The 14,245-nt window shown below is 42.0% G+C and overlaps 1 long non-coding RNA gene across 1 annotated transcript; it reads left to right on the top strand.

Annotated features, from left to right (window-relative positions):
• Window positions 1-1,548: 1,548 nt before the first annotated feature.
• Window positions 1,549-11,621, top strand: LOC115093817. The gene is made up of 3 exons (XR_003857415.1): window positions 1,549-1,664; window positions 4,865-4,982; window positions 11,378-11,621. It is a non-coding gene; the product is annotated as an uncharacterized LOC115093817 (long non-coding RNA).
• Window positions 11,622-14,245: the final 2,624 nt, after the last annotated feature.

Below are 14,245 nucleotides of genomic sequence, written 5' to 3'. Positions count from 1 at the left end.
GGTCCGGAAGGACCTCCTGCCATCCAATCGTGTTCGTCTATGGCCGCCGCCATTTTTCGGCGCCATTTTGGAAAATGGCGCCGGCTGAAGACAACAAGATTCAGTAGCAGGAGCCCGTTCCGGACCGCTGCCGTTCCGGACCGCCACTGGACCCGCAGGTTATTTAAGTCATTTGGGGGGGGGGGGTTCGGGAGGGTGGGGGATTTAATTTAAAGGGTCGGGGGTGGGTTTTAGGGGGTTTTAGTGTGCCGGCTCACGATTCTAACGATTTATAACGATAAATCGTTAGAATCTCTATTGTATTGTGTTCCATAACGGTTTAAGACGATATTAAAATTATCGGACGATAATTTTAATCGTCCTAAAACGATTCACATCCCTAAAAATAACTACCTTCACTGTTTCAAAAGCAGTAACCATACATCTGCTGCCCCCTGCCCTGCTAATGCCAGCCTTTTATGGTTCTCCCACCTTTTCCCTTTGCTCCAAAACAAGAAGAACAGGCAGCAGTGGCACATGCTCTCCAAATTTCAGTTTCTTCTGCCTTGCGCTGGCTTCCACACCTGCCATTCTGTGGCTAAAGAAGTCTCTTTTCAGTTTAGGAATATCTTGCAGCTACTGCTACTACTGCTAGGCTGGTTCTGCATCAAATCCTCTTCCTGTTCCTCTCAGTGGCATAATGGAGTTTGAAGTCTACTGGGTATTTTGATATCACAAAGGAATTTAATATTGATACTGAATCACTCACAGTACCACCTACCTTGTGGAAAAATGTCTGTCACATACACATACACATGCACAGACATGTGTGCTGTGCAATGCTGAGAGCTGCTTGACTGACTCCTTTCTATACACAAAAAGACATTAGAAAGTACTAGTTAAACAGAACCAAAAACTTGAAGGCTGGCAACCCGGTAAGACTGAGACTTTTCTTCACTTCAATCTGTCAATGTGCTAACCTCATTTTGCTTCAGACTCTCAGAGACAAAAAAAAAATCACTAGCACTGTGCTTCAGTCTCCAATGACACTTTCCTCCCCTCCCCTAGTGAACACTGAAAGAAAGCAGAGCTACTGCCTCTATCTTTCTGTTTGTCAAAGTGAGACTACTGCAGCAGGGAAGACCAGAAAAAGCCCCTTTACCAGTGCCAATATTGACTTTTTCAAAGCTTTTTTTTTTGAACTGTGAGAGAGCTTCTCACAAGAGATCCTTCTCTACCAACTGCTAAAGGGGAAACAGAGTTTTTTGGGACATGCTAGTAGAAGGACATCAACTTCACTTGAAACAGCAGCTATAGGATAGTTAAAAATATGCTTCACCGGGAGGAACTTGGCTGGAGAAACCTCTCAGTGGAGAGGCAAGGCGAGAGGGAGCATCTTCGTGGCTCTATTTTCTATCAGGGAGCCTTTTTCCACCTGAAAACGTTGCGGACCACGCCCCCCGGTGACGTCATCACCCAGGGATGGAACGCCAATAAATTCAAGACAAGTGCGGTGCGCAGCCACAGGCGTGCAGCCGAAGCCGCGCACCAAAGGGGTGCGCACCTTATCAAGAAATTTTTCCCTTTACGTCATATGGGGAGGAAAAAACAAACCCAAGGTTTGGACATCTTCACCAGCAGTTTCTGCATCAAGAGGATCAATGGACTCCCATGTCTTAAGGAGGGTAAGTCAAACTGCCCAAAATTCATTCTCAGAAATATCCTTTTCATCGGGATCCCCTGAGAGCTCCTGCCTAGTGCAGCAACCTCAACAATTGAGTGAAGTACCTATTGTACCTCCCCCAGCATGACAAGTACAGTGGAAACATCTATCATTGACTCTTCATGGGGATTCAGAGGTAATAGGGACACAGGGGGATATGAGACTACCAGTAGTAGCCCCAGACCCCATTGATCCCCAAAATGTCATGCTGGGGGATGTTTGGAAGGCAATTAATGAATTTCAGAAAACTATGCCTGCTTCTATAGTTCAGAATAATAAGATATGTAATGAGATTAAAAATGATATTGAAACGCATAATAAATGCATAACTCAGTTAGAGGAAGTTAGTAAGAATACATCATTACAATTAAATGCGTTACAAATGGCAAATAATTGATTTATTAAAGATAGTTTGACAACTCAAAGGCAGATAGAAAATCTGGAAAACGTATTTAGGGTAAGGAATTTAAGGTTCTTCAATTTTCCTGTGTCCAGATTAATATCTGCATATGAATTATTTAGAAAATACCTGGTAGAAATTCTGTCAATTTCAAATGTGGATGATATCGAAAATATATTATATACCTTATACCAGATTAAGGATTCCAGAGGGTGAGGAAGGCATGAATCAAGTCCAACAGGAATCACCGAATTTAACTGCTTTTTTGGAAACATCGGTAGAAGATATTCCTCAAAGAGCTACTTTATTAGTCAGTTTCTGTAGCGAAAGTGACAAAAATTTAAACTTGCAAAAACATTTTAAGAATAAAGACTTCTTGTTCTGTGGACAAAAGATCCAAGTATTTCCGGATGTTTCACGAAGTACACAGTTTAGAAGGAAACAGTTCCTGGTATTAAAGCCTAGAGTTTTGGCACTAGGAGCTACATTCTTAACGTTGCCTTGCAAATGCTCAGTAGTTTTGCAAAAAAGTAAATTTATTTTCCAGGACCCAGCCCATTTGGAATCCTTTCTGGTTGATAAAGAAGGTTGAGGTATAAATAGCTGCACAATCAAGTGTATATCTCCAGTATTTTGCAAGTTATATATTTACATTTCTTTACTTTTTCCTGTAAGACTCCTCCCAGTATGGGGACTAGGAATATTGATGTATTAGGTGTGATAAAATACTGCCTTAAATATGCCTGACATGTAATATTGTTTCTTTTTGAATTTTTACAATTGTAATTTTGTTTAAAAACTTAATAAATTATAAATAATAATAAAAAAATATATGCTTCACCTGTGATTTGACCTCCGTCTGGTCTCCTTGCCAACTTGTCCCACCTTGGCTCCCAGGAGCCTGTGATATCACACAAACAAGAGTTGGTTGCTAAGATACCTGCACCTGTTTGTTTTGTTCAGAGCTCACTGCTCACATTACAGTCATAGACTTGAATGGGGAACATAAGCAAATTAAACAAACATGTGTGTGTAAATTATTGGACCCCTTCCATTCGTTATGGGGGTCCACAAATGAAACAAAAATGGACTCATTTTTGCATTTTACTCAGTTTCAAACAAATGCACATCCCTACTCTCCATACCTGGGAACTTTTGATTTCTAATTGCCTTGAGATTATCATTGATTAGCAGGGAGGTAGAGTTGTTGCTCACAAATTTTCTCCTCTCTCACATACATACACACACACACACACACACAAGCTCTCTCACTCACACACACACACACACACACCTATTCTCTCTCTCTCTCACACACACACACACACACACCTATTCTCTCTCTCTCTCTCACTCACACACACACACACACACACCTATTCTCTCTCTCTCTCTCACTCACACACACACACACACACACACCTATTCTCTCTCTCTCTCTCTCTCACTCACTCACACACACACACACACACCTATTCTCTCTCTCTCTCTCACACATACACACACACAAACACCAGTTCTCAATCACAGAAACATTCTGTCTCATACACACACACACTCTCAATCACAGTAATATGATCTCTCACTCACACAGACTCCTGTGCTTTCAGATACAGCCCACTGATTTTTGTTTCTGTAAGCAAGGTTGGAGGCACCATCTGGCTTACCTATAGCCCAGCTTTCAGTCCTCTATGGTACAGCACCCATCAGCAGTCTCCAATTTCACACAATGCTCCCTTGCAGTCGAGCCTCTGATGACCAATGGCCCGGGTCAGGAATACAACAAGCAAATCTGTATTACCTGCAAACTACCTGTTCTCCGCTTAGTCTCAGCTGATTGGGATGGGCGGCCTAGGTCCGATTCATGGACTGGAGCAAGGTCAAGTCAGCACCATTTTTCAAAATGGAACTAACTGGGCCCAGGGCTAGGGGATGCCCTTGGCCTCTTTGTGGGATCCTCTTCTACGTTTGGAGGTTTGGATGGTGCAGGAGGCGAGTCGAGAGGGATCTCAAACTAAAAATGATGTTTTTCCTAAATTTTGGGGATGGGGAGGGAAGAGGTAGTAGAGGGGTTCTATACCCCCAATGATTAATTTGGAACATTAGGGTGGGGATAGATGGGGGGGAGCAGTGATAGTCTTTATAAATTTGGAAAAGGGGGCTGGGGGAACTTTTTTTTTTTTATTGAAGACAGAGTTGGAGGGGCCATCGCCATGAGAGGGACTTTAATTTCTTTTTAACGTGTATGTGTCAGGGCCACCTTGATTGGCAGCTCCAGGTTGAGCCAGAGGTCAACCTTGATCCCCGCTACACTTTTTCTTTTTTACCGCAGCATTTTTTTGTTTGAGCATGGCCCTTTAAATCTACCATGGGAGCCTTGGGAACCACCTTAGGGTTCCATGGCTCCTAGATTAGATTTAATGATTCCCAGGGAGGTGTCAGTTTATCACGGCTGACCACTTCCCAGTTGCCGTGATAAATTAACAACATAGACCTGCCTAATAATGGGTTGCTTTGCATTGATTTACAAAAGTCATGCATGCAAATTGCTTGGAAAGCAACTCCTGATAATAGGGGAGGGAATCTGGGCAGGGCCATGCAAAATATCGCATATCTCACATGATACTGTAGCTTGATACAACTCCCAGTGAGCTGGCTGTCTGCACCACACCGACTTCTCCCTTCTCCTACCCTTGTATAAAGAGGGTGCTGGTCCATTGTGATTGGTTCATGTGTGTCTCTCTTTGTTTTAAAATTTGTAGGAGAGATTGGTGGGATTTTCAGCGCTTCCCTAGCTCTTCTTTGGGCCATATTAGTACTATGTCCACTGCTTGCTCCGTGAAGGCTGGTGTGCGCCACACAACATTTTTGTTAAAGCAGGTATGCCTTGGTTAGGAAAAGGTTGGGAAACACTGTCTTATTAAAAGGCCCCTGGCAATTTAGGAAGTAATTTTATAACAGCCCACAGAAATTTGCAGGCTGTTATGAATCCAATTTACACCAATTTTTAAGGTGAACTTATGCTTGTAAATTATTTTCTTTTCTTTTTTTACTTATTGTGTAATTTGGGAAAATTATCTCCGCAAAACTATGCACACATACCTGCTATTTAGTCTGCATAATTTTGTCAAGAGAATGCACACACATACTCTACTTTTTAAAATAAAATGTATATGTGCAAGTCCCTACCTTGCACACATTTCACCCCTGGAATGCTTCTCCCCTTTGCATGTAAAGGTGCACACATACATTGGAGTATGCGCGTAGTTTTATATGCAAACCTATCGCACAATTTTCTTCAGGAGATTAGAAAGCAAATGGCGGAAAAGGCCAACTAATGAGCATATGCCGCAGTGGAAACAGCAGGCAGTGTGTTACAAACAAATGATTAAAGAAACTAAGAAGCAATATTTTAAAGATCAGCTGGAGCAAACATTGAATAAGCCTAGCCAGCTGTTTCATATTAAAGCTGAAACTGACAGTTTGTGGTCTAGAAAACACAATTACATCATGAGATCAGTTTTTGCAGGGGTTTGTTTTTTTTTAATGCAGAAGGTGGATAAGATCTGGGATAAGCCACATAGAAATGAGCCATTTAATACCGGTAGGAAAAGTAGGAGTGAGACTTTAGTGGGTAGTTTCGTAATAGAAAGAAAGGAAGGGGAGGTTGAAAATGTAATTTTTTCCTTCAGAAGTTCTCCTAGCTAAGGAGATCCTTGTCTTCCTGTGCTTATTAAGGCATCACGGGCAGACTAATTAAGTCAGTGGCAGCTAAAGTAAATGCATCTTTGGGAGAGGGAATGTTTCCATCTGAGATGAAGCAGACCACTATGAGTCCCTTACTTCAGAAGAGAGGTTCAGACACGGGGGGATTTAGCCAATTACTGCCCTATCTCACAAGTTCCATTCTTAGCTAAAACAACTGTAAAGGTGGCATTGGCCCAGCGGAGAAGGATGATCAATTGGATCCATTTCAGTCAGGGCTTATTATTTTATGATTTACTTGTCATTTGCCTTTTATGATATGTTGGAATTGTTTTATGAATGTCATTTTGTACATCGCCCAAGTCTTTTAGAGTTAGGCGATTCACAAATTCTGAATTAATGTAAAATGTAAATGTAAATGGATAAAGCATGGAGACAATGTTGCTCAGTCTGTTAGATGACATTTGTTTGGGATTGGAGAAGGGCAGGAATTCTTTAGTGCTCCAACTGGGTTTTTCTTCCAATTTTGACAGGGTAGATCATGGGATCCTGCTGCATTGTTTCTGGGGAATGGGGTTGGGGAAAAAGGTTTTGAGCTGGTACTCTTCATTTCTTATGGGTACAATTCAGAGGGTTATGATGGGTAACTACATGTCAGAGACAGGACCAATGAAGTCAGGAGCGCCATCAGGGTCGATTATCTCACCCCTGTTACTTACAAGCTGGTGCCAGCTTTTCTGCTGTCCTGTGCAAACAATTACTGTGCTGGCTCCCTCCCCCTTCGTTCATTAATTCTCTATCCCGTGCCGACCAAAAATAAAAGCACAGCTCCCTCCAGTGAGACAAACTTTAAAATTGACACCTCCCCCCCCCGGAACCCATGACTGGTGCAAGGGTCCTAGGTGAAACTTATAGTCTTGCACAGCATCCCCCCAATCTCTCCTCCCCAGCCGTTCCACACACACACAATTAAGAGTTATGCACTTTTAACAACATTTTACATGAAAAATATCAAAGAACAGCATTCTGAGTTTAAAATATCACTTACATTATATTTACATGCACATAATCATAATAGTAAAAACATACCAATATTTCAAAAACAGTTGATGAATAAAAGATCAAATAATTAAAATCTCATATACAAGATTTTTAAATGTCCCAAATACCAATAAAATATTTCAAAACAGCAGACACTAAATAACACCTGAAAATAAAACTAAAAAGGATTAAAAATTCACATTCACCATACCTGGTAAAACTTTTGATATTCGGTCATCCTGAGATTGTTGTGGATTACTAGGAGTGGGATGAACAAACTTTCTGCTCTGTATCGCTCCATGATGAAACCGCACCTTGAATACTGTGTGCAATTCTGGTCACTGCATCTCAAGAAAGATATAGTTGCAATGGAGAAGGTACAGAGAAGGGCAACCAAATTGATAAAGGGGATGGAACAGCTCCCCTATTAGGAAAGACTAAAGAGGTTAGGGCTGTTCAGCTTGGAGAAGGGACGGCTAAGGGGGGATATGATAGAGGTGTTTAAAATCATGAGAGGTCTAGAACGGTTAAATGTGAATCGGTTATTTACTCTTTCGGATAATAGAAGGACTAGGGGGCACCCCATGAAGTTAGCATGTAGCACATTTAAAACTAATCAGAGAAAATTATTTTTCACTCAATGCACAATTAAACTCTGGAATTTGTTGCCAGGGGATGTGGTTAGTGCAATTAATGTAGCTGGGTTTAAAAAAGGTTTGGATAAGTTCTTGGAGAGGACCATTACCTTAGAGGCGGGAGTGGGCTGGGTTAACTGTTTTGTGAAGCCCTATCGCATGACTTTAACACCGATTTTAGCTACACCTTTTTCAGTAGCATTAAGCTGTGAGCTTCAAAACAACTAAAACCGGTATGGGCAAAAACATTGCTACATGCGATAAAGCCTTAACGCAAGCTATCGCACGGCTTAACGCTACTGAAAAAGGTGTAGATAAAATCGGCGTTAAAGCCGTGCAATAGGGCTTCGCAAAACGGTGAACCCAGCCCACTCCCGCCCCTACTCCTCCTCTTTTTCTGATTTGCATCACACCATACTTTATGGTGCTATCGCATGTGTTGAGGGGTTTTCGCATGCGTTAAAGGTGCTTAACGCATGCGAAAACGCCATAACACTATTTGATAAATGACCCTGTAAGTTATCTGGCTAACTTTAGAGTTGCTATGAGTAGCTCTGAAGTTAGCCGGATAACTTATCCAGCTAACTTTACACTTATCCGGGTATATTCAACAGTGCAGTCACATCACTGAACATCTTATTTATTTTATTTAAAAATGTTTGTATACCGCTTTTACAATTGGAAATTAATCAAAACTATTAACAAAAAAAAAATTAAAGACATACATAATCTAATTTTAAAACAATAAAATTAAAAATCATGACATTACAAAACAAACACAAAATTCAAGTTAGCAAAGTAAGTATTTCCAGCTAACTTAGCTAGCCAGATATTGTTTGAATATCTACTTCTCAGCTGCATTAGTGCATGTTAAAAGCCAAATATAGTGCTTAATGTGCATTAAATATAGCAAAAACACAAAAATAAATCTTGTCCAACGTAAGAAAAATATTATAAGAACATAAAAAATACCATACTGGGTCAGACCAAGAGTCCATCAAGTCCAGTATCCTGTTTCCAACAGTGGCTAATCCAAGTCACATGTACCTGGCAATTACCCAAACATTAGAAGATCACAAGCTACTTGCTTAATTGCTTATTAATTACCACAATAGCAGTTTATGGATTTAAACTCTAGGAAGTTATCCAAACCTTTTTTAAACCAAGTAACACTAACTGCTGAAACCATATCTTCTGGCAATGAATTCCAGAGTTTAGCTATACATTGAGTGAAAAAGAATTTTCTTCGATTTGTTTTAAATGAGATACCTGCTAGCTTCATGGATAGTCCCCTGGTCCTTCTATTATCTGAGAGAGTAAATAATCAACTTACATTAACTTGTTCAAGTCCTTTCATGATTTTATAGACTTCTATCATATCCCTACTCAGTCTTCTCTTCTCCAAATTGAACAGCCCTATCTTCTTTAGCCTTTCCTCATAGGGCAGCCGTTCCAAGCCCCTTATCATTTTGGTCACCCTTCCCTACAGTTTCTCCAGTGCAGTTATATCTTTTTTGAGATGCAGTGACCAAAATTTCGCACAGTATTCAAGGTAGGGGTATGCATTCAGTCCCTACGTATTAGCAATCCACAACGGATGTTGCCATATTCGTTGTATTCGTGTGGAAGCGAAACGTATCGCGATTCCCCACTAATACACGAATCTTCGCCGAATTATTTGGCTGCCTAAATAAATCAATTTAAACAAACCCCCCACCCTCCTGACCCCCCCAAGACTTACCAAAACTCCCTGGTGGTCCAGCGGGGTGTCCAGGAGCCATCCCCTGCACTCTCACACCCTCGGTGCCGGTTTCATCATGGCGCTGATAGCCTTTGACCTACTATGTCACAGAGGCTACCGGTGCCATTGGTCAGCCCCTGTCACATGATCATCGGCGCCATCTTGTGCTCCTACCATGTGACAGGGGCTGACCAATGGCACTGGTGGCCCCTGTGACGTAGTATGGGCAAAGGCTATCGGCGCCATTTTGATTACTGGCAGCAGATGGCCCGAGGGCAGGAGATCGCTCCGGGACCTCCGTAGGACCCCAGGGACTTTTGGCCAGCTTGGGGGACCTCCTGACCCCCACAAGACTTGCCAAAAGTCCAGCGGGGGGCCAGTAGCAAACAAAAGTACGTCAGATTTTATAAGATACGCATGTAGCCGCACGTATCTTATAAATTCCGGGGTCGGCGCGCGCAAGGGATGCACATTTGTGCACCTTGTGCGCGCCGAGCCCTGCGCACACTGCCCGTTCCCTCCGAGGCCACTCCGAAATCGGAGCGGCCTCGGAGGGAACTTTCCTTCAGCCTCCCCCCACCTTCCCCTACCTAACCCACCCCCCTACCTTTATCATGAAAGTTACGCCTGCTCCAGGCAGGCGTAACTTGCGCCCGCCGATCGGCCACTGCCGTGGGATTTCCCGGCCCAGGAGTGAATTCGGAGGCCTCAGCCACGCCCTCGAAACGCCCCCAGGCTGACACCACACCCCCGACACGCCCCACGTTGCGCCATCCCCGACACGCCCCCCTAGCAAAGCCCCGGGACTTACGTGCGTCCCGGGGCTCGTGCGCGCTGCCGAGCCTTTGCAAAATAGGCTCGGCGCACGCAGGGGGTTTGGAAAGGGTTACGCGCATAACTTATTCGCGTAACCCTTTTAAAATCTACCCCTTAAGGTGCATTGCAATATATTTTAAAATTCATGATAAGCCTAGAAAAGTTAACTACACACCTGTTGACATTCTTTGCCCACCCCTGCCCCACGATCCTTAAAGGGTCAGCTAATTCAGAGTTCTAATCCCCTCCTGCAGAAAATTCCTCTCCAAGGATGAGATCCCCTTCCAACCTCCCTGACCTTGGCATAAGCTCTCTACTCCCCAAAAACAAACACAATGTTGCTACCCTGCCCCCAACATAAACTCTGCCCTCACCCAAATTCCAAAAAAAAGGGCAGGAGCAATTGGACATCGGCATCTGTGTTGCGCTGAAAACTACGCAATGCTAGGCTAGTTTTGCTTGCTATCCTTACTTTAGTCAATGTAACTAGCACAGCGTTTACCAGAGCCATGCTAATGGCATACCCGAAGCAGGTAAGGGGAAATTCTGCTACCAGCTCAGCATTGAAAAAGATCTGCAAAAAGGATTCATCACAGCCTACAATTACTCTAGTTTTCTTCAGGTGCCGTAGAGCTCTAGTAGCTATACACTACAGTTCTAATTAAGAAAACACAGTTTACCACATTCTGTGTGTCCGCTGTAATATAAAGCAAAACATTCCACTTAGAACTAATTCACTCTGCTTTTGGGAGATGGGTCAGGAGGGGGGGGGGGGGGGATTGTAGTTAATTTTAGTTGGGTGTCACAGCCGGCACAGATTTCCTTAAAACAATGTGTTTTTCAAAATTCTAGAAACTACAGATTTTGAAATGAATGTTTATTGTAGGGTTGTGGCACAACATATGAGCTGTCAAGGCTGTTTTCAATGCTTTTTATTTACAGTGCTTCAATTCTCCGCATTCACAAGAGTATTGTCAAACACAGAACATTAAACAATCCTATTCTCAAGGGCTGTTTTCCCTCTTTACCGCCAGTCACGACAGTTATGTTTAAGGAGCTGCCTTCTCTCTCTGCTCTCCTTTGAGCCTACGTTATAGATATATGCTCAGGGAGCCACCCGGTACCCATAGTACTGAGTCTTGCTAGGGACCAGAATGAGACACCTAGAACCAGATCTTTATACTGTTCTGGAGGTTTCTCAGGCATGCTCCTTCACAGTGGTCTTATGCATATGCTTAAATGATCACTTCCAAATCTCAGAGTGAACAAAATTCAAAAGTCCTATGTATGGATATGTGTAAAGGTGATTTTAAAGTTTTTTTTGTTTTTTTTTTAAGGAATGGCAGGGCCAGAAGAGCTAAGAAACAGTGGTGGGAACATGCTGAGAAGAAGAGAGACTGAAGGGATTTTAAGTGCTTCCCTAGCTCTTCTTTTGGACAAATGAGTCCTCCCCCTCTCCATATTGCTTGTGCTAATCTGCATGTTTAAACACATGCTGGCTGCACTGGGCTTTTTTTCTGCTGGGGTGAGGGTGGGAGGAAAGGTAGGTGGCTGATCTGTATGAGTTTAGCACCCCCAATAATTTTGCAGGTTTGTCTTTTTATGGCATTAGGAAAGCTTTGTGACTCTGTATATGTGTTCCAGCTTTTAAAATAAAATTAATGAATTATTCCTTGTTAAAAAAAATTGTAAACATGTGGCATAGCATGTACTGATAACATGACTAGGACAAGTCTTTTTCAATTGTTGTGGCCTCTCTAAACCATAAAATAGTGTTGCTTTCCAGCTGGTGAAACAGCATCATTCCTTTCCATGCTACTAGCTTGCTGACTGCTTTTTCTTTTTATTATTTTATTTACTCTTTATTAGCATTCATAAAATCGTATAATGCAGGAATACATTATGGTACACAAGAAACTCATATACAGAAGAAAAATATAAACAATTAAGCACATACACAAATGTAAAGTTCATAACAAAGGGAAAAAAGGAGAGGGAGAAAACTAAGAAAAAGGTGATCACCTCTTTGTCACAACTGGAAGGCCAATTAGTACTGGGGAACAGGGGCAGCACAGGACTTCTAGGCAGGGAAGGGCAAGGTCTTCTGCCTAAATCAGCCACCTCCCCCATAGGCGGCAGGATTTAGCTGGAACCGAACAAGCTGGGTCTAGGAGCAGGGCTGGAGCTGGAACACGGTACAGACTAGGGAGCTGGAACTAAAGACCAGGCTAGGGCTGGGGACAAGGCCAGCACTGGAGGGAGGCAAGAGCTGGATACAGGTAGGGCTGGAGGCATGGCTGGACTGGGTAAAACAAAGCAAGGCCTGGGCAAGGACAAGACTAGACAAGGACAGGTCTACAACAAGCAATAATAAACCAGAAGGCCCATTCACAGCATAAGGCTGGGCTAGGCAAACCTAGAAGGCCCGAAAACTGCAAGGCTGGATAGGTAGGAAGGCCTCAAAACAAAAAAAGCAAGGATGGCCAGGTCAGGGCGCAGAGGTGACTCGATGAAGACCAAGAAGAGAATGGACAGGCTAGGTTAAGTAGGGCTGGAACCATGGCCTCATAGGATCAGCAAGAAGGCGGCCAGAGCTGCTATGACAGAGGCTCGCTGATGACCTTTTGCAGGTGGGGGGAGTTGGGCTGTGTAGCGGGCAAAATCGTGATACTTAAAAAAAACAACCAAAAACCAAAATGTGGCCTTATTAATAATTTACCTGGAACCCAAATGATCTTAAGTTCATTATCTCTGAGAACTACTCAACTCAGAAATTATCATTTAGGCAGCATTCTTAACAAAAAGAGACTGAAATGAAGAGGATCAAAAATCACAAACTTATTTCCTTGATAGGAAACTAGATATTTAGAAAGAAATTTTAAAAAATATGTTGCCCCTATATCCATTCATTTTTAGTCTCATCTGAAAGAAGGCCTTCCTTCTCAATGGACTGGCTCTAGAGACATCAGGACAAATTAGGATTTTTTTTTTGTTCAGAAAAGTATCCCATGTGTGTTGGGTAAGAGTATAGTGATAGGAGTATCTACCGTCCACCTGGACAAAATGGTCAGACAGATGATGAAATGCTAAGAGAAATCAGGGAAGCTAACCAATTTGGCAGTGCAATAATAATGGGGGATTTCAATTACCAACTTAATAACAAAGAGAGTCAACACGGTACCCAAACAATGTCAACTATAGAAAAAAGGGTGGAACCAACCAGTTTTTTTTAATGTAAACCCACCTGAATGAAAGTGTCAGCAAGCCTGACGTTGTGTATCTCAGACAACAACCGGTCTGTTAATCATTCACTTTCATATTAAATTTTTATTTTAATGCCCAAAAAAATGTTTTTCTTCTTTTTTATAGTTTTCATAAAAGAACCCTCTCCCTGGTTTCAAAACATATGGAAAATAGACTCTTGAATATTTTTAGAAAAAGCCCAACACGGCCAGAGTTTCGCAGAACACTTCTTCAGGGGCATACGACCAACATTATCAAGAGAGTCTTAACCTGAGAGTAATCATAAGTCAGTCTTAGAAATCAGATCAAATAATGCTTAAAAAAAAAAAAAAAAAAGTACTTATCTTAACGGAGGTTACCATCTCAAGATGGACTCAGCATCTCAAGGTTTCTCTACCGAAACAGAGGAACTGAAGCTATTATCTGACATCACTAGAATATGTAAAGGACATCACTAGAATATGTAAAGGACCTCAATGACTCAGCTGTTATCTGATGTCACTAAGAAATGTAAAAGATCTTAATGACACTATCTCCTACACGGATTAATGATCAGACCAAGAAGAATGCATGATCAACCTAAAAAAATGTGCAAGTCCAGTTCTGTATTAAGCCCATGTGGAATAACAGTATTTAGTTTATAAATCCATTTCTGCTCAGATCTCAACAGCAGTAATTCACGGTCCCCTCCATGCCAGTGTTCAGATACATGATCGATAGCGCAAAAGGTCAAATCATCAAAGGAATGTCTAAACTGCAAACAATGTGAAACCATTGGTTCATCCATTCGAGAATGTTTAATATTTGAGCGATGCTCAATCATACAAGTCTTAAGAAGGCGTTTTGATTTTCCGATATAAAGAAGATCACAAGGACAATGGATTAAATAGATCACCATCATGGAATCACATGAAGTGGTATGTTTTAGAAAAAATTTATAACCAGATTTCAAAATGAGTGTT

This window comes from Rhinatrema bivittatum, chromosome 6 (genome assembly GCF_901001135.1).
Source record: "Rhinatrema bivittatum chromosome 6, aRhiBiv1.1, whole genome shotgun sequence".
In the NCBI taxonomy this organism is placed as follows: Eukaryota; Metazoa; Chordata; class Amphibia; order Gymnophiona; family Rhinatrematidae; genus Rhinatrema; species Rhinatrema bivittatum.
Note: the sequence above shows the minus strand (reverse complement) of the source record. Positions and strands in the feature narration are given on the sequence as shown.